This window comes from Ochotona princeps, chromosome 13 (genome assembly GCF_030435755.1).
Source record: "Ochotona princeps isolate mOchPri1 chromosome 13, mOchPri1.hap1, whole genome shotgun sequence".
Lineage (NCBI taxonomy): Eukaryota > Metazoa > Chordata > Mammalia > Lagomorpha > Ochotonidae > Ochotona > Ochotona princeps.
Window position 1 is genome coordinate 22,032,088 of NC_080844.1, and position 22,338 is coordinate 22,054,425.

General features: G+C 37.1%; 1 long non-coding RNA gene across 1 annotated transcript in view; it reads right to left on the minus strand.

Moving 5' to 3' along the window:
- LOC131481788 (uncharacterized) overlaps window positions 1-22,338 on the minus strand; it is a 78,693-nt gene that overhangs the window by 30,587 nt on the left and 25,768 nt on the right. Inside the window, exon 2 of the long non-coding RNA XR_009246564.1 lies at window positions 6,285-6,392. This is a non-coding gene — a long non-coding RNA (uncharacterized LOC131481788). The remainder of the gene's footprint in view (window positions 1-6,284; window positions 6,393-22,338) is intronic.

Here is a 22,338-nt window from a genome sequence, read left to right on the forward strand (position 1 = left end):
AATATACCACTCGAGGGCCAAGGTGGAAAACTAAAAAGTCCTGTGATGTTTAGTCAAGAAGCACAGACATGGATAGGCAATGTGGCACAGCACATTAAGCCATTGCCTACAGAGCCGGCATTCCATATGAGTACTGGTTGAAATTCCAGTTCCTCTACTTCTGGTCCAGTTCCCTGTTGTAATATGGCTGGGAAAAGAGCAAAAGATAAATCAAAGAGTTAGGAGACCTGGTTCCTGGCTATAGCCTAGCACAGTCCCTGCCAAGAAGAACATTTGGAGAATAAACCAGCAGATTGGTGATCCCTCTTACTCAATTTTATCTTTCACATCAATAAATAAATGATTAGCAGGAAAAAAAAAAAGAAGAAGAAAAGCAGCAGGCTCGTTAAAAGACTAATCTAATCATGATTTACCAGATTTGTTCTTTCTACATGTCTGAAGATCATTTAAAGTAGTTTCTTTTACTCAGGACATCCTGCTTGGCTCTCCAGGGGTAAAAAAAAAAAAAGCAATCAATTCATAAAAAAGATGTGAAAACACAGGGCAAGCATCTAGAATGTACTGAGGTATGAACTGTTTGTTGAAACTGACTGGGAATTTTAAATACTATGATTAACATGCCAAGATTCCTATTGGACAAAGTAAACAGCATACAAGGTGGACAAGGCAAACAGAGGAAGAGAATCCTGAACAAGCGCCAAAAAGGAATGTTAGACATTAAGCAAACTGTAACAAAATAATCCCTTTTGTGAGATTGTTAGTGGAATGTGCATAGCAGACAAAAATATTTGATCTGAAGAACATTTCAGCAGAAACATACAAAATGAAAATAAAGAAGAAAATAAAAAACATAATATTCAAGGACAAGGATCAGCACACAGCACAACTGTAAAAGGTGCAACATCTGTGTCCTGGGAATACAAGAAACAGAAGATATATTCTTAATGATGACCAACAAGTCTTCCTCATTAATACCTGATATAAAACTACAGATTTAGGAAACTCAGAAAAGACCAAGCAGGGTAAGTGTCAAAAAAACTACAAGTAGGCATATCATGTTTAAATGAGATAAAGAAAAATAATGGGTGAGTGGGTTTCTGGTCTAGCAGTTTGGATGCTGTTTTGGATGTCCACGCTTCACACAGGAGTATCTGTGCTTGAGTCCCTGCCCTGGCTCCTAATTCTACCTGGGTGACTCTCAGGGTCAACAGGGGATTGATCCAATCAATCAGATCCTTTCCACCACCACGGCATGCATCGAATGAATTCCTGGCTTCTAACTTTTGCCTATTCCAGTTATAGCTATCGTGGCTGTCTTTATTTCTATTTCTCTGAAATACTGTGATAAGTTTGGGCAGTAGAGTGGCATACAAGTGAAAAGCCTGGCACCCCATATGTGCAGCGGTTTATGTCTCTGCTGTACTTCTGATCCCCCTTGTCACAGCCTGGAAAAGCAGTGGAGGATAGTCCAAGGCCCTGGGCCCCTGAACCCACATTGGAGACATGGCAGAAACTTCTGGCTCCCAGCTGCAGATCAGCTCAGCTCTTGGCTGATGTGGCCATTTGTGAAGTGAACCACTGGCTGAAAGACCTCACTGTATTTCATTCTCTCTCTGTAAAAAAACAAATAAAGAAAAAATCTGTCTTTGAAATACAATTTTCTTTCTCTTGTGAAAGGCAATGTAAAAATAATGAGAGGGCAAATAAAAGGCTAGGAGAAAATACTTGCAAAATATATATTTAATAAAGGACTAATTTTGGGGGACTGTCATTTTTGCATGTAGGATTAAGCAACCTTCTGCAATGCTGATACCGCATATTGCAGTATCAGTTTGAGTTTCAACTACTTTTATTCCAATTCAGCATTCTGGTAATGCACCTGGGAAAGTAGCAGAAGGCAATCTAAATGTCTGGGCTCCTGATACCCATGGGAGATCCTGATGTTCCAGGCTCCTAGCTTCTGCCTGACCTTGCCCTAGTCTTTGTGGTCAGCAATCTGGAGAGTAAAATGGTGAATGTAAGGCTTTCCCCTCTCTCTCTCTTGGACACTGTGTCTTTCAAATAAAATACATCTCAAGAAAAAGACTATCCAAAAATATCCAAAGAACTCCTAAAACTAAATAAGAAAAATGTCCATCCCAATTTTAAACTAAACCACAAAAGAAAATCTACAAGTGATAAATTAGCAAATGAAAGATATTTCACATCAGGCTCGGCAGTGTGGCCTAGTGGCTAAGGTCCTCGCCTTGGTCCCATATGGCCGCTGGTTCTAATCCCGGCAGCTCCACTTCCTCTCTATCTCTCCTCCTCTCAGTATATCTGACTTTGTAATAAAAAATAAAATAAATCTTTAAAAAAAAAAAAAGAAAGATATTTCACATCATTTGTCATTAAGGGAACATAAGATGAAAGAATACTGTGATACTTGAATTGCCACTATCCCAAACTTGTAACACCAAATACTGGTGAGAAAATACAGCAACAAAAATTCTCATTCCTTGCTAGTGAAGAAGAAAATTTCAGAGTCACTTTGAAGGACAGTTCGATAGTTTGTTACAAATTTGAACATTACTTACAGATACCATATGAACCAGCAATTGGATTCACTGATATTTTCTCAAATGTATTGAAAATATATCCAGACAAAAACATGCACATGAAGATTTACAGTAGCTTTATACACAACTATCAAAACCTGGAAGCAACCAAGATTCAATAGGTGAATGGACAAACTGTGATACATTAACAAATGAAATACTCTTCAGAACTGCAAATAAATGAGCTATGAAGCTGTGAAAAGACATGGAGGAAGCAAGAATGTGTATAACAGAAAAAAAAGAACTTAATTTGTGAAAACTACGTATTACCATGATTGTAATTATATGACAATCTGTAAGACAGTAAAAATATGAGTGTTTGGGACTTAGTGGAAGACAGGGGATAAGAATAAATAAGCAGTGAATAGAAGATATAACAATGAATCTATTATATATAATATTATAATAGCAGGTTCATGCCATCATGTATTTGTCCAAACTCATACTCTATATAACATCAGAAGTGAATCATAATTCAAGTTGAGAACACTGGGTGATAATAAGATCCAAGTGTAGGTTCATTAATTTTAACACATATAACCCCCTAAAAAATATTGATAACATAGAAGACTACAATTGGGATTGCAGGAAAATATGGGAAATATATTTGACTAGTTTTTCTGTTAATCTAAAGGTATAATAAGAAGTAATCAGGATAAGAAATTACATGATAGCCGTAAGACACACATAATCTTTTTAATAATACAAACAATAAAACACTGATTTGCCTATTTAAATATCCCCCTATGTAGCAGTAAGAAGTTTCATGCAACTTCTTATCAATAATGAAATGGAAAACATATCTATTTTGTAGGAATCTAAGTAATTGTGTACAAAAGTGTATCATTTGATGAAAGTGTGGTTTGCTGCCGCTAGCATTACCATATTAATGTATTTATCTGGAATAATTTTTTTTATTCTACAAAACTTGGTTCCTTCTACAAAGATTTGGTTTTGCACAAATCAAATGTACATGGGGAGCACAGTGGCTGAGATTTTTCAGATTAGCATATTAATAAGTGAACACCTGAGAAGTTGAAACACAATTTTCTTTTAAGATTCATTTTGTGTATTTGAAAGGCAGAGTTAAGAAAGAGGGTGGTGGGAGAAACTGGAAGAGAGGTCTTCCATCTGCTGGTCCACTCCCCAAATGACTAAATGGCTGGGGCTGGGCTAGGTCAAGAACAGGAGCTTCGTCCAGAACTCCCAAAATTAGTTTATAGGACACAAGGACTTGGATTATCTGCCACTTTCTTTTCCTGGGTGCTGCAGCAGGCAACAGGATCAAAGTGGAGCATCCAGGACAGGCACCAGCAGCAATATGGGATACCAACATTGTAGACAGAAGTGTAACTTGTTATGCTGAGGTGGAGTGCAGCTGACTAACAGTGCCCCAGGTCAGTGAGCAGATGTGATACGGCTAACCACAACTATTGCTTCTTTACCTAATTGGCCTAAGGTGTAAGTGAACTGATTTGTAGTAAGTACCACCTGAGTTGATAGCAAGTCCCTGGCTGCTGCATGTCAATGACAGCTTAAAACCCCTGACTTTGGCCATGCGGTGGTTCCTGGAGGGTAGCAGGAACTGCCATCGCCAAGCATGGCTAACATAGACCCCTCTTAACATCCTACACCTGTGTCTGGTGTGATCTCTCTTGCTCTCCACAATGTTACAATTACCAGAATTAATATCATATATAAACACCAAATTACATTTCATGTTTAGATTTATTTTCCATTTGAAAAGCAGATTTGCAGAGAAGGAGAGACAGAGAGAAAGAGCTGAGCTGAGCTGAAGTCAGGAGCTTTTTCTGAGTCTCGCATACAGTTTCAGTGTCCCAAGGCTTTGGGCCAACCTTCACTGCTGTCCTAAGCCATAACCAGGTAGCTAGGTGGGAAGTGGAGAAGCTGGGACACAAACTGGCACCCATATGGGATGCTGGCACCACAGAGTAGAGAATTAGCCAGCTGAGCCTTTGTTCCTACTCCTCCAAATTGCAGTTAAAACAAAGAATCCTATAAGCTGTCTGTTCTAAGCTTTCCTTAATGGTCTCCATCTATCTAACCTAATTTTTTTTTCCACTGGAGGGGATGATATTCTACCAGCTCTACTTTCAGACCAGGGATGGTCTCCCAATGAAACTATTCAATTTATCTGGATAATAAGATGCCGGACTCTATGCATGGTACATGCTCGCAATGAAGAATGGCAGACACTTTCTGTTCGCTGTCAGAAAACTTAACCTTGGATGATTGTGGAAACTGTGTGTCACTGCCTGGTGTTGAGGGGGAGCCAACCCAAAATTATATGGCATATGCTTGTCAACTGATGGAACTGACCCAAAACCATGATAATCAGAATAGACAGCTACCGTGTGATCATTATGACACCTTAAATGAAAAGTACTTTTGCTTTGAAGATGCTTGCCAGAAGGTTGGTGGGGTATGTTCAAGTGATCACTTTTGCAAGAATTTTACTGACAGTCCACACCTGCCAAAACCATTTTGAGCCATTTCCTGAAAACTGTGATGATGTAGAAGACTTTTTCAAAAGCAAGAAAGAATGGTCCACTTTGTTGGTGAAGAGGTTTTGTAAAATGACAGAGACGTTCAGAAATCTGCATATACCGGGACAAGAGAGACTGTGAGAACTCTGCCTTCTGGCCACATTGGCAGGACTGCTTGGAGTTACACTGAGCAGAAGAGAAACAGTCACTCAGTGTCTGGTGGAAGAGGGAACCCCTTTCCTCCTCAGAGATGAGGCAAGGTGGGAGCCAACATCGGCCTGAAGCCCAGTGTTCTCTGATCTACAATGCAGTGAGAAGAGAAGAAACAGAAAATACAGTTGGATCTCTTCTCTATTTCTTTATAAAGCTCCCAGCCTTGGATACACCCCTTGGCATGATCAATGTGGGTCTCTACTTGAAGCAGTGTATCTGAGACCCTGTGTGTGGGTACTGTGCAACCCTGCAGAGGACCTCTGTCTCCTAGTGGTCTCTCCTAGTGGTCACCATATCATTAGGAGCAAGAAGAGCCCTCATCAGCACTTTTGCAGGTTCCACTGGACAAACGATGCTGAAAGAACGCCAATCGGGCACCTCTACAGCCAGTTCCAATGCCCTCCCTTCAAGTTCAGCCGGGATTAGCAAGGAGCTGATCGATCTGCAGCCCCTCACCCAGTTCCCGGAGGAAGTGGCCAGCATCTTGACAGAGCAGGAGCAGAATATCTACTGAAAAGTCTTGCCTGTTGATTACCTTTGCTTCTTGACCCAGGACTTGGGCACCCCAGAATGCCACAGGTCCCTGCCCTGTCTCAAAGCGTCCATCTCCGCATCGATTTTTACTTCTCAGAATGCAGAACACAATGCCCTGGGAGACCTTGTGATGAGATTTAACTGGATATGAACTGTACTACTGCAGCCATGCAGAGGAATCCAATATGGGTGGAGGGTATGGGGAGGGGCTGGGGGAATCCCAGAGCCTATGAAACTGTGTCATAAAATGAAATAAAAAAAAATCCTATAAGCTACTGAGGAGGAAACAAAAACAAACAAAAAATCTTGCTGAATGTCCAGTGTCTCTAACCTGTAACTGTGTCTAGTTACAAATAATCCAATTGAATAACTCTGTGCTTATGAACACAAAATAAACGCCACAGTGTGGTAGCCTAGAGACTAAAATACTCACCTTGCATGTGCTGGGGTTTGGATAGGCTCAGCTCCAACTGTTTCGGCTATTTGGGGAGTGAACCAGAGAACAGAAGATCTTTGTATCTCCCTCTTTCGGTAAATCTGCCTTTCCAATTAAAAAAGAAAGAGAAAATTAGCTCGTCTGAAATGCTCTTTCAAACATTTCAAAGCTGTAAATAGTAAAGGCAAAGTGCTACTGCAGATTCTTTAACATGCTGTTTCATCTGACTTAAAGTGCTTGAAAAAAGCAGGAAAACAAAATACGTATTATCTTAATTGCTTTTGAGATGATGTACACTCTCTATATCCATGTGTATTCCTGGGGCTATTTCAGTGTGAGCAGAGAATATGCCATCAATTGATATATTACCCAATGGTACCAGCTTAAATCTTCCCCTCACATTTTATCCAGTCTGCATGCTCAACATGAAGCACAGCATTCTGAATGGAAACTCTGGCACAACCTGCCTTACGCTGTCAGAGCTCACCAGTGTGAGGTCCACTGCTGCTAATGATTATGTCATGAACTGCCAACATGACATTATTAACGACATTGTCTGGATCAGTAAGCCCCTGGTGTATCAATTAGTGAAAGTATATGCTGTCAATTTAAACCTCAAGCTTAAATACTCACAAGAAAGAAAATGTGAAGCAAATGGAAATTTTATCAAATTTCTGAGCATCAAGAATTGGTGTCATTAAAATTTCAGTAAATCATTAAAATTCTAGTTAGATAAATTAATTAAGTCTGTATCCTCAAATCTATTTCAATTCATTTCTATTAAATTCAGTCAGTGTTGAATGAAAAGATGGTGATAAGACTGTGAATACTAATAGGTCAGTAGAGATAGAGGACACCATGAGAGATGCTTGTAATTATTTAAATAAGCTCTCTTCACTTCTAGAAAATTACTGATAGTAACTGAGTTTACAGTAAATGACAACTGCTCAAGTTATTCCTTGAACCTTCATAGTTACATTCCATAACTAGTTGTGAAAAAAAGATATATATCTCTAGAAGACTCACTACTGACAGATCTATTCAGGCACATTTCATAGATGCTATGATAAGAATTTTTCACATTTCATTGAGCAAAAAATTTGTTTTCCTTAAAAATTTCCATCTTCTTTGCCACCGTTCCACACATGTGCTAATAGCTATGAGCCACCTTAACATATTGACAGACAATGCAAAAGATAATGTTTCAAAAATATTTTTGCTCATGCTTATTAGTTTTATTCTGTATTGTTTTAAATGTCTAAGCAGAAATCTATAGAAGTAGGTTATTTGTTTTATGATTCAATTTCTTTTTTCCACCTTTTCTTTATGCTGAGGTGCTATATTATCAAAGCTCAATTAGAATGAAGATTGTCCTGGATTATTATTTCTCTTATGCCCCACAATAAGTTTTGGATATACTGATTGTCAACCTTGATTGTCAGTGATATTATGAGACTGTTTTTCAGTATCTCTTGGCATGTAGAAATATATGGTTGACAATTCAGTGTGAATTTTTGCTGCAGATTTCTAGTCATAAGACTCCCCTGCAAGTCACTTAAGGATAAGTAATGTATAGGTAAGAGGAGATGCACTGCAAGTTAGCATTTAACAACATCGGATTCTGAATCTGAACAGTACTGGTTCAAATTCTATCTGTACAACTTCTATAAAAGTATTGGCTCCTCAATTTTCTATTCTGTAAATAAGAAGATACCTTGATTATAATGATCCAGTGAGATAATTCAGAGAAACTACTTTGACTAAAGTGCAACATTTAATTGATCTTCCACAAACCTTAGTATTATCAACTTACTTATATTAATTGTGAGATACTACAAATAGCATTATTTGAGTTTTAAGGCATCACTCACTAACTTCTTCATACAAACATTCATTTACTCTACTGAACCTTACGCCTAGAAGTCAAATGATTAAGGAACTCTGAACTACCCTGACAGATTAGAATCCCGAGAACGTCAGTTACTAAAGGGAATATAAAGGCATCTACATTTTTAAATATATGGGTCATCACCAAGAAAAGCAGAGGGGTTAGAATTGAGGGTAGTACAGAGAATGAGAGAGTTATTCCTGTGAGGCAAGTGGGCAGACAAAAAGCTCCATCACAAGAGGCACACTACAAGGGAGTTGGTAACTTTCAGGCAATAATTTCTGGCATTGGGGCTAGAGAATCCTTCAAGACAATATACACACTATTTCTGAATGCTGAACAATGGCTTTGAAAGGTAAGAGATGGACACTATAGCTGAAAGAAACCCCATTATATTAAAACTACAAAAGACAAGGTGGGTCAGCCTCTCAGTGACCAAATTCTGGTAGTTTGGCTACAAAGCAGAAAAGTATCTTTGACAATTCTGAGAGTGAGCATCTCAGCCGTAATGCACAGGAACATTCTCTGCATCTTAAAGCACTCATCTCCTGGGACATACCAGAAAACTTGATATTGCCCCTCAAATATGCAAAATAGTTAAGAGAACTGAATTCAAACAAAGCTGCCAACAAGCCCGGAGCTTGCTCAACTGCCCAGCAAACATACTCACTCCAGCTGATCTAGAAAAAGGAGGCATGCCTATTATAGATAATACCTGACATAGAAGTGAAGAGGAAAAGTGACAGTCAACTAGGAGCAAACCAATAGAAAAAGGATAAGAAAGCACAGAATATTAAAAAAATAATTTATATGACTGAGGTTGATACTTTGACAATCATTACTTACAAAGTTTACATATACTCATGAGAAATTGTTTTTCTATTTACTGTTTGTTGAATTTACCTGGTGGAATGTTAGACCTGTGATTACAATGTGAATAGAGTGTGACATCATAAAAATTAAAAAGAAAAATATTAAGTTAGGAAGGAGGGATGTGGGTGGGAAATGCAGACAGGAAAGGGTAGGTTGGGAAGTATCACTAATCTGTGCATTTGTACCGTAAAACGTATGGACTTGGTTCACTTTATATCAGAGGACACAGGATCAATTCCTGCTTATGCTTCTGATTCAGGGTCCTTCTAATGCAGGCCAGCAAGCAATAGATGATAGTTCAAGTACTCAAAAACCTAACAATGGTGCAGGAGACTCAGACTGAGTTTCTGGATCCCAGCTTTGACTTGATCAAGCCATGGCAGTTGCATAAATTTGGGAAGTGAATCAGTAGATAGAAAATCAAGCTCACTCTCTTCTTCTCAAACACATTGTTTGATTAAATTGTACGAATAAAGACAAAATGGAACTGATGCTACATATCAGAAAGTATAAGCCTAGACAGTGACTCAACAATTTGTGGACTGAACTGGAAATGCAGATGAGGCAGTAAGTCTATACAATGAGCAATGAAATAATTTTTAAGTAATAGGGAGCATTAACTCATAATATGTGATAAACATACAGAAAAGCAGCAATATGTGGCATTTTACTATAGCCTGCAAGGTACAAAAAATAGCAAGTCATAATGTATGGATTATGCATTACACTGCCACATGAGTCATCCTTATATTGGTTAGGAACACATGACAAGTACAATATGAGTTATTCTGAAGACAGACTATATTTTTCAAAAATATATGTGTTCTGTCTTTTCCAATAAAGGTACATTTCCAGGTATTGCTATACTTAAGAATACTTTAGTTTCTTCTTGCGTGAATTTTCTCTCACGATTTTTGATTTATATTTTAAGCACCATAACGTTCATAACATCTAAACAAAACCTGCATATGCATAAACTAAAATATCATAATACATATTTGGGATCTTAACTTCGTTTCTTCCTGATAGAGAACTACCAAAAAACACAGGATTCAATACTTGTGAATAAACTTCTGGAAAAAGTAATCACAAGCTCTTGTTATAACAAATGCACATGGAATAAAAGTGTCAAAAAAGAACACATTATGTTGAACAAAATAAGACAAATACTACATCTCATTCATACATGGATTATGAAAAGTTTTCACTGAAAAGAGGTACAGATTCACGTAGTACAGTACTTCACACGTTAGTTAAGAGTATAAGGATCAGTACTAGCAATCTAACTGCATATTACAATGATAAGAATTAAGAATAATGTATGATGTAAATCCTTCAAAGTGGAAATGTTTCTGGATTCACTTAACACAAAGAAATGATGTATATACCATTTACTCTAATTTGTTTATTATATGCTGTGGTTACGTATCAAGTCATCCCATTGCACGCCACAGATGTGTAAATTACCATATGTGAATTTTAAAAAGTGAAAAAGTAAAAAGAAACACTATCATTCTTAGAAGCTATTCTTTTTCCTTTTTCTTTTTTTTTTTTTATTTGAAATGCAGAGATAAAAACAGAGATAGAGATCCCCCACCTGCTGGCTCATACTTAAAATACCCAAAACAGGGCTCAACCAGGTCAAAGCCAGGATTAGAAATGTCATATTAAGTTTCCCCACATGAGTGAAAGTTATTACTGGCTCTCTCCTAGGATGCACGTTATTGGAACCTGGAATCAAACTCAAATTCAAGTAGCTGGAATAGATATGTAGGTGTTCAAGTAGCATCTTAACATCTGTAGTAACAATTTACACAAGATTTGCTGGGTTTTTTTTAAAGATTTATTTATTTTTTTGCAAAGTCAGATATACACAGAAGAGGAGAGAGAGAGGAAGATCTTCTGTCCAATGATTCACTCCCCAAGCGACTGCAACAGCCAGTCTGCGTCGCTCAGAAGCCAGGAGCCAGGAACTTCTTCCAGGTCTCCCACGCGGGTACAGGGTCCCAAGGTTGTGGGCCGCCCTCGATTGCTTTCCCAAGCCACAAGCAGGGAGCTTGTTGGGAGATTGTTGGAAACAGTGTTTTTCTCTTGGAAGAAAGTAGATGAAGCAATTCTGCATGGCTAAGTAGGAGTCTAATTTGACTTCCCTTATATTGAGAATCTATTTCAGAACATCTGAGTTATCAAACAATGTCAGTACTGAAATTCTCTTTTCTCATTAGAACTGATATTAATAGTGAATTTCAAGGTAATGAGGTTTTGCTCACTAATATCAATAACTAAAAATAAGAAAGTAAATGAATACTGCTCCATTACTTTACTTGCAATATCCTTCATCTTTGTGATATGCATTATATTATTTGGATGCTGTATCTAAGACTTTCTTGAAGGTCTGAGTTTCTAACTCTTCCACTGTGTATGAAGAAAAAGAACAATAAATTGATTTAGAAAACAGAACAGTCCCAACAAGATATAATGCAGAGCTGAAACTGCTTCCATTTAGACCCGAAAGAATCCATGCTTCTCTCCCTAATTCCACAGAGTGCTTTGAATGTTTCCAGGGGACTCATTTAGACACTAAATTGCTGAGAAAGAGACAGTGTCTACCTTTCAGAACTCACATCTGTGCTGAATCGGAAGGCTATTTATGGCAAATGTCAGGAGATTTACTGTATCATTCTTGAGCTGAGAAGCCTACAATCCTTCCTCGCTTGCTCAGCCAAGGCAGCCTCATTTACTTTCTATCAATCCCAGGGAGGAGACAGACAAAATCTAGACCTTTGGATGGAGACTACATTTAAACAAACAGTAACCAGAGTAACCTAGATATATCTGAAAGTGGAAGTTTAAACACATTTCATCATTAAAATTGGAGACAGACAAGCCATTAGAATGGTATGGAGATATATAAAGCTAAAAAGGAATATAAACTACACATGTAAAAGTATGAACAAAAATCAATGGCAGGAAAAATTCAAATGGAGACCACAGTGGAAATTCATTATACACCTATGCAAATGCCCAAAATATTTTTTAAAAAGCACAAAATCCAAATGCCCCAAATATTTTAAAAACAAAACAAAAAAACACACAAAATTCAAACCCTGTGGGAATGTAAAGTACTATAGCCACAGTAGAGCATTTTTTTCTGCAGAAATAAGCAGTTACCATACAGCCCAACTATTGTTCTCATGTACATTTTTATCTCAGAGAAAAGGAAATACATATTCACTAAAACTTGCACATTGATGTTCAAAGCAGTTTCTAAAAACTTTTCTTAAAATTACTTGAAAACCAGAGTGTCACACACACACAAAGACAGAAAGACAGGGAGAGAGAGAGAGATTGAGAATCTTGTATTTGTTAGCTCAATCTTCAAATGTCCACGACAGCTAGAGTTGGTCCAGTTGGAATTTCAGAATTGACAATGAAGATATAATAATGACAAATTTTCATATTAAGTGCCATGTATCATAGACTAAGGAAGTTACAACAACATTAAATACACTGGCTTTAAGTTTGTTTGCATCTTCACTTTTTTTTTTTTAATTAGCTTTCAACAGATTCATTTAAGTATGTAGATCTTTATAAAGATGTTCTCTTCCTTCCTCCAGCATTTTACTGAAGGCATTGACTTTTGAAAGAGATCGCAATGACTGGGCTGCAGTGTTACTGCTTTGGTAAAACATCAAGTTAAGAAAGAATTAAAATGAGGAACACCTGCATTGCTTATTGAACTCCCATTTTTCTTTTTTGAATTCTACAAAAGGGCAAAATTGATTGAAAGGATTAATGATATAATGGATGATAATTAACCAAAAGGAATGCAATAAATAAAAAAATATAGAACTTGATTTTAATAGCTGATGTTATTACATGTTCCAAAATGCTTCTTAATATGTGAAATGGTTACATTGACTTAATGATTTTTTACCACACAGGCCCATATTATTCAAAATAACACAATGAAAACACACTTTTTGGGTGGTGAGGATACTTAATGCTGATAGAGCAGAAACATCAGCAACTGAATATCAATTGTCCAAATGAGAGATGGCATTATTTTGTCAGCTTACATAGTTCCCAAGTGTGTTTTACATCCATCAGAGCAAGCTCAGAGCTTTGAGTTCAGATGAATGCAAGAGATTAATTTTACTAAAGCCAAAGCGATAGGCTTGTATTGGAACACAATGATCTAAATAAACAATCATTAAAAGAGAATAAAGTTTCTTTGATTAGTACCCAGTACTTTGTGTCTTGATATTTCTACACAATTTGAAAAGAATACAGAGACATTTCAGGGATTGATGCAACAGAGGAACTGTGAAAACCTGAGTCCGGGCAATGTCTGATTGTCAGAAGTGTTTATATTGATAGTTGCACTGCCATCTTCCAAGAGTCACTCTGTTTTGTATTTTAGTGATAGGTTTGTTTTACATGTGTATTTCTACACAGGCTGCTTTCTTGAATGTAATGATTGTGGTTTCTAGGACAGATGAAAATATGCTCAGATGAAAGGAGATATTTAAGAGTTAACAACTGGCCTCTTCGGAGCTCCACTAACATCTACCAAGACTGGCAGGCTGTCAAGCACATGAAGTTGAGATATAATTTAAACAGACTTACCATTAAATAGGAGCTCCATATTAAGGCATCATTTTAGAATAACAGATGCTGAGAATAACCATATAAATTTAAAATGAACAAGATATTGTATTTCAAATAATTCTCAATATGATTTCAGTCAGTCCCAAGACACTATAAGGTCTCAGCAGAGAGTTCCTAACACTTTTTTTCCTCAAGTATTGAAAGTAGTTTTCCTCAACCCAAGTGGGAAGAAAAAATGTTTTTACTGTTATTTATCATGCTAACCTTCCATTTCCTTTTCAATCTTATTTCTTACATGTGGTAACTTAATTCTCTGCAGAATTTAAAATTCCCAGTTGCAGGACAATTCTCAGGAGAAAACAACTCTTTCTCTCTGAATTTCCAATGTCTTTTCCTTTCCTTTACAGAAATTCTCTGGGGGTAGGGGAAGAATAGGAAGGGAGTTAAGGAGAGAAGGGGCAAGGACATTTTAAACTAACACTCCTTAAAGGAGATTACTTTCTAGACAAAAATTTAAATAAGATTGACATATAAAAGTAGCAAATTTAGCTATTGGAATATAAATTTGAATAAGAAAATACTCTATCAAAGATGAAATTCCTATAAAGCAGAGCGTGAACTGATGTTGTAATGCTATCTTCACATATACCCTGGGAGTAATATAAAAGATTGAGTTCAACTCCGCTTGCTCATAGCCGCCAGTCATGGCAGTCACAGAAATACCAACACAAGATGCTGGAAAGCCAATGAAGCCATCTAACTGTGCATTGTGTCTTCTGATGTTGACGCCAAAAGTAATTTTTCCTGTCATGTAATATTTTGCTTTCCTTTGCAATGATGTGGGCTTTTTTCTTATTTTTGTTCGATAATAACAAAAACAATTATTCTGCCCTGATTTTGTAACGGTCTCTCACTGACATTCAGCTTTTTTTCTGTTCATATCATTAGGCTACAATATAAAGAAATTGAAGTTTACAGTCTCCCTTACCACCTAGGAAGGTGGTTTATGCATTGTACATATGGGATTATCTGTTTCATATATTTTGGTTCTAGTTAAATCTTATTTCTGCTTTTTTTTATTAAATCCTTCTTTAAATGCTTTTACTCAATTCAACCTGTCTCTAAGCACAAATTTTTGAAATTACACATTCTATTAAATCCTACTACCAGAACAAACTGGTATTTTGTTCTAATTGGTGAAAGTTAGTTACTTAGGGACTGTACTCCAAATCTCTATCAAAATGAAAAGTATATTTTGGTGCTTTAATGCGGAGGAAGACATATAAATAATATCACTGGAATACATACCATAAATAAAAAAACCTTTGTAATAACATAAATACTGTACTTACCTCTGGCCTATGATCCTTTAAGTGATTTAACTACATATATGAGTAACATCTTAAATTTCCAAGTATTTCTTCTAATGAAATACTTGTTCAAGCTTGTTTCTATATGGAAAGATTAAGAGAAAGAAAGAGATAAGGAAGATATAATCAACAGTCAGGGCTGGTCCGGTATGAAGTCAAGAACTGAAAAATTCCATCTGGTGTGCTCACATGAATAGTAAGGACCAAATACTTAAACAATCTGCTGCCTCCCAGGAGGTGCATTACCCGGAAGCTAAAGGGAAAGCAGAGGCAAGAACTGATCCCAGATACTCCAACAAGGAACACAGGCTTCCCAAGGGTTATCCTAACCAGTTGTGCCACATGCACAGCCTTCATTTTCAATTTTCAAAACAATTTGTAGTACTTTTGTTCTGAGGTTTTATTAACATCTCATTTGCTTCGCAAATTAGCAAATCATATTACTGTCTTAGCAGAATTGATACTATCATATACAATACCATGGTCTCTTGTATTTAGTGAAATGGACAGGTTAATAAAAAGAGCCTACAATACCTGGAAATTTATCTACCAATAGGTTTACTTTAAAATGGCATCTGGAGAATTTCAAAGAATTCACATATTTGTAATAACAGACTGAACTACAAAACATGCAATTTATGGCTTCAACATCCTAAGCATTACTTTGCTTTATTTTTCTAATGTAGCTGAATATTTTGTGCATATAATATAAAATGATAATCCAAAGACCAAAATTTATTTTTAGCCCACAAAAGAAATTATTTTCCATAAACAAGTGACAGACTTCTATAACTTTAAAATTCATTGCAAGTACACATTTTACCCCACCTCCTTACTTTCATGAGAGAGTCAAATGACTAGCATTCTTAAAAATCAGGTAACTGACTTGGCAGCTGTTAGAATGTGGAAGAGAAAAGTCTTCAAATCCATTTATAACATTATTTCCCCATCCCTGATTCATTTTGGGGGCATCCCACAGGGTCACGCCTCACGCAGGACAAGTAGCACAGAAGAGCACCACAGATAACAGACAGCAGCTAAATGGGGGATATATTTATCAAAATTACGTTAGGTGATGCATGGATCACAATAAATCATTTAATAGTCTATTTCTTGAAGCAGGCATTTGTTAAAGAAAAATGTTTCCAGAACAAAAGCAGTCTACTATATTTAAATGTATATATATATTAATGTTAAAGGTTGTAGGCATTTCATAAATTGTTGAGAAATCGCCTGAAGTCTCATAGTCACATTTGATTTTCATAGTATTCATACATAAATCTTGAACATCATTAAATAGCAAGTCTTCACAAGAAAGAGATCTTAAGGATCTCGTCAGTAATCATTAAAGTTGCAACAGCAAGCTCTGGCTTTACTAATACAGATTCTCTGAGTCGTTCCTATTTCTGTCAACCAGAACAGAACACTCATGTAGAGTGAAATCTTGTTGTTTCTAAAGGTATCCTTAAAACTTCTATAACATTTTAGAACTTTATTTTAGAATTTCACTTAGAAGCTTAATTTAGAATTTGAATAATCTCCTAATATCCTTTAAGTCAGTTTTGATAAAGATATTATTTGATTATCATGGTAAGAAATGTACTTCGGGCCAAAGAGCTATCTTAAAAAATCTTAATGAACACATGTTCTCTGTCTTAACTGTAGAAAAGCAGGAAACTGCTGTGCGTTAGAAAGGCAATAAGAAAGAGACATAAGTTGCTTACAGGTAGTCAGGTAGTAACTGCAAGATTTAATTCATAGAATGTTATCTACAACCATTTTTACACAGAAAATAATCAGAAAATTTGTTCAGTATTGGAGTAAATGAGAGCATATCAACGTATAAAATCATATTTCAACAAAAATACGAATGGACAGAGATACCTGAAAACAAAACCAGGGAACTAGAGAAAGAAGAAACGAAACAAAATCCAAACAAATAAAACTGAACATTCAATGGAATATGGAACTCAAAATCTTCAGGAGTATTCCTTTTATGTTCAGTAACAATTATTTTTGGGTTCCTGGATCAATTATTAAAGGATCAGAGCTAAACAGATTCATGCTAGAACATAGTGTTATAGAAGCATTAACAACTGTAAAAGCTACCGTCTTAAACCTCTCCTGACAGGGAGGTGTCTCTCTATCTAATGGGAATCTAAGGGTAGGCAAGAGTTAAGGGCTTCAGGAAATGAAGCAATAACTAAGCAGTATGATTTTAGCTCTTAAAAATAATTAAGTTTTCCAAAATACCTTATCCATATACTTACTTGAGAAAAGCCGTATTTAACATGCCAGTTTTCCTACTTTGCACTTTTATCCACACTAAATTTTTCACAATTTTAAAGTATCTCTTAAAAAGTCATTAGGTTCCTCACCAGACAGGGGGTGGGGGGAGCCCCCTTGACTGCACTTCATGTTTCAAGCTTCCTTCATCATGCATAAGAATCCTATGCTCAATTCATAAAGAGTTCTTCAGAGAACACATACAGTTTAAAATCAATGATTTACAACTTATCTTACAAAGAAAGTCTTCTCTCTGAAATGAAAACCATGTGTTAGAAATTGAACATTTGATGCAAACATCAAAATCCACCAAATAAGTAACTTCAGCTCTTTGGAAGCAATCAACTCATGCTATGTTGGAAGTTTCCTGTGTAAGGTTCATGTTGCTGACCCACACTTAATATCAAATGCTTGTTGATGAGATCATTTGTTACAAAATGTGTATATTTGTATTTTGAGTATTATCACCATTGATTAGAAGCATTATGGCCCACAACTTAACATATTTCAAGATCATATCTTAATCTGTGCATTATTGTTTGACATTTTTCCATCAAATCTGTATCTCATCTAAGCCATGATTTAAATTAAAAATCATTGGCACAGTACCAGCCATTGAAGTCACTTGGAGAGTGAATCATTGGATGGAAGATCTTCCTCTCTGTTTCTCCTCCTCTCTGTATATCTGGCTTTCCAATAAAAATAAATAAATTTTTCAAAAAAACTACAAAAACTCAAAGAAAAACCACATGGTGACATATCATATGCAAACCAGTGAATACCAAAAATAAGGAACAACATCTTGAAAGCAAGCAGAGAAAAATGCACATTACATACAGGCAAACAGTAATGCAAACAGCTGCATGCTTCTTATCAGAAACCAGGGAGGACAGAAGACATTTGAAGAATACTCCAAAATACTGAGAGGAAAGAACCACAAGCAAAAAAAAAAAAAAAAAAAAAAAAAAAATATGCAGTAAAAATATTTTGTTTAAAAAATTTTTTAAAAAATGCCTCCTGGAAAAAAATGTAACAAATCCATTCTTATAAGAGAGAAGAATGAGAAAGCTGTCAGTAGAGCTGCAGAAAAAGAATATAAAGGATGATCCTCAGCCTTTAAGGCAAACTTTACCAGAGAAAAATGTAAAAATTTGAAACTGCTGTTTAAGAAACTATAGTACAGTAATTTTCTTCTTTTTTTTTTTACATATTTTTTTAATTTGTTATTGGAAAGTCAGATATACAAAGAGGGAGAGACAGAGAGGAAGATCTTCCATTCGCTGATTCACTCCCTAAGCGGCCACAATGGAGCTGAGTGATTCGAAGCCAGGAGCCTTTTCCGGAATTCACATGCAGGTGCAGAGTCCAAAGGCTTTTGGCCATCCTCCTCAGTTTTCCTAGGCCATAAGTAGCTAGCTAGATGAAGTGAGGCAATGGGGATTAGAACCAGCACTCATTAAGAGATCTTGGCACGTGCACGGTGAGGACTTTAGCCACTAGTCTACTGTGTGGTGGGCCCTAATTTTTTTCTTCTAAATTGTTAAAATATCTTAAAAATTGAAAGTAAAGATTAGTACAGCATTATATGAAGGGAATTTAATGTAAATAGGTTTAGTATCTATGACAACTAAGATATATAGGAATGAAGAAACACCATTTTATCACTTATACATTTCCACATTTTATCTTACGTGGTACAACACTAATTTGAAAAAGACTGAAAAATTGCATATACATTGTGGAGAGCGGGACTATGCCCCAAGGTGGCACTTGTTATTGTCTTCTCACGGCACAAAGGCAGTAAACAAGTTTTAGGAAGTTGCAGAAGATTGGTTCAAGATCTCATGCAGTCTGCATGGTGTGCGCGTGATCAGAGCTGTGATTGGTATGTGTGTGCGTGATCAAGGCTATGACTGGTGTATTTGATGCGTGGCCAAGCAGCCCTGTTGGAATTGGCTGTTGATAGGGTTTTAACCTAAGTTTGAGAGACAACAAAGAGAAGGAGGGGGAGGAGGAGGAGGAGAAGAAGAAAAGAGAAAGCCTGTAAATATGCTGTAGTTACTGCCCTTCTGTATTATACTTGGATTTCTTGTTTTGTTATATTATGTAATTAGTTTGTCCTTCAATAAATCCTCGTAAGAGCAAGCAACTGTATTGGAGCTTCCCTTGCTGGACGAGGGACCCCATTAATACATAATGTAATCCTAGAGTAAGCACAATTTGTAAAGAAATACTATTTAAAATTAGTAGAAATGAAATATTAAAAAATTATCAACAAGAAGTCAGGAAAAGGAAGTAAGAAAAATGGAAAACAGGCAGGGGGTGGCAGAAAATAAATTATAAACTGGTAAGTAGAGAAGTGTGCTTTTCTTGATTTGTTTGGTTTCTTTATCCTACTCTAGGCAGGTTTATACTCATAAAGGTCATTTTCAACTCATGGGAACTTGAAAGAACATTATGAAAGCACTTGGTCAGCACGAGGTTACAAAAGCACTTAAGGGAAGCTGTGTTTAGTGGTGATCTGATTCTCCAAAGCTCACCGCATGTTGTACCAAAAAGTGACTGACAGCATGTGTTCAGAGTGCTGACCAAAGTTTCATTTTTTCCTCTTCAGTTACACTGAGAATCTACACTATATTTACATTGAAATTTCCCATTTACACAAGGTACAAATCAAAATACATTTTGCCTATCATGGTGTTTATTTACTATGCGATTAAAACAGTAGATTTACAAAACTTTGCTTTAATCCTAGGTAAAAAATACAGCTTAAGGGAGGGCACAGACTGCCTAGGGACACACCACTTTCATGATGTCTGCAAATATGAAGGTATTTTACAATGTCTGTGGAAAATGCTCTTCAGGAAAAATTTTCTATCCATTGGTTACATGTTTTGGCATCAAAAAAACCTTGTGTTTCAGCTTTTCATTTTTCCAATAATTTATTTTTTTTACTGATCTTTAATACTGTTTACATAGTTGAGAGGGATACATGCTCATGTGGACTTCAATTAGGGTTGAGAGGGTCCGGGCACAGAGGAAGGTGGGTAAGAATAAAATGTTTCAGGGTTTTTTCCCCCTTTATTTCTCCGGTGTCTGCAGAATAGGAAGGTGAGGGGGCTGCTCCTTGCTGTCAGACTACCTCAGCACTGGGGCATGGCGGTCAGTCATTAAGGTGTTACCTGGGTTGTTTTGATAATATGGAGACGTTGTCAGCTTTGTTGCACCAGGGTTGAGGAAATCTTTCCAAAGTCTATTGGCTGACCAAGTCCACTTTAGTGTATCTACAGACCCAGACACTTTCTGCAAAACATGCTAGGAGCATTGTCTAACTTTTTCTACTTCCCACCTTCTCACAAAGCTGAAGCTCGGTCTTGGGTGAGTCAGCTGGTGCGTCAGCTCAACCCGGCATGGCCCACCTTCAATCACAATTCTCAATGGCAATTATTGCAGCCTAGCAACATTGTAATGACCTACACACTGGCGCTAACATGTGCCAGCAGGTGCTGCTATCTAGCAAAGCCTGGCCTGTGCTCAGACCCAGCTCACACACATGCTAAGGGTGCTGCATCCATGCTTGGCCTAACCCTCCTCCAGCCCTGGCTCCAGGTATAACCTGGCAGAGGAGTTCTCCAAGTTGCCCTACCAGGCCCATCTCTAGCCACAAGTCTTATGCATGTCGCCTTGATCTTGCTTGATCTGTCTTCATTTCGGACCTTTGCATCTGCTGGCAGGTGCTGCAGCCTGGCCCAACCAGACCTCCTCCTTCCTAGCTCTATCTCCCATGCCAGTGAGCTCCTGGGACCAACCTGGCTTGCTAGTCACCACCTCTCCCCAGCTCTTGTGCAAACCTGCAAGGGCTATAGACCCACATAGGCAAGCCCAAAAATCGCCTACAGAATCTGCTTCTAGATTTGTTCTCTCCCATTCTGGTGGGTGTTAACAGCCCAGCCTGAGTGACCCACCCTCTTTCCGTACACGTGCAGGTGGGTACTGTGGCTTTGCACAGCCAGGCATGGTCCCACTTCCAGCTTTCATATATACCATCAGGCAGTATGAAATGGACTTAGCCCTGGTCTCCCACGTGGGTGGATGCCTTGGCCTGACCCAGACATGCCTTCAGGATTTTCCATTCTAAACTAATCAGTCTCAGTTGCCTCAGAGTACAGTGGCCCGGTGCATGGAGGAGCCCAGATGTCACTGTTCACCTGTCAAGCCCCCACTCTAAAATGTCCCGTGGCCCTCTTCCCTGGGCAATTTGCAGCCCCATTCATACACCACACAGCACTGCAGTGTGTCTGGGGGCAAGGGTAATATGTCTCACTCCAGCATTCTAAGTCTTCCCCATGTATCTTTAAAAACAAAATAAAATAGGCCATTTTCCTGCACACTGGTATAGTTAACACAGATTTGACATTAACCGGGTGCAGAATATCTGCCAGCTGTTGGCTACTTTTCTCCTAGCAGTCTAACACTTGCCTAAATACAAGGCATCCTAGGCAGTTGGCTACAGCTATGGGAAATAACATTCTTTATTTGTATTTTAAATATATTGTAAATGTTTCTTTAATTCTTCTATTCTCTTTTTAACTTTTCAATAGTTTCAATATAGCTCACAGATATAATTCTAACATACGGTATTTTCTATCTCCCTGCCTCATCTTCTTCCCATTCCCTTTGCTGATTGTTTGCTTGTTTGCTTTCCTCCTTCCTTCTTTCCTTCATTTATTTTTCCTTTCTTTTCCAAGAAAAATTTGCAGTATCTTTGAATCCTAATTCTGCTATATCTAGAGCATGAAAAATCATACTTGATATTTCATTTTTCATTAAAAGCAGAACTAAATAATATGTTTAAAATGATAAATACAGTGACAAAAACATAATTCAATTTAGTACATACTATTTAAATTTGGTGATAAAGGAACTCAGGAACAGTAGGTTTAGGAAACAAATCTACCAAAAAAAAAAAAACAAAAACACTGTAAACTAAAATATATCAAGCCTAAATTAACCTCCTTCTTAA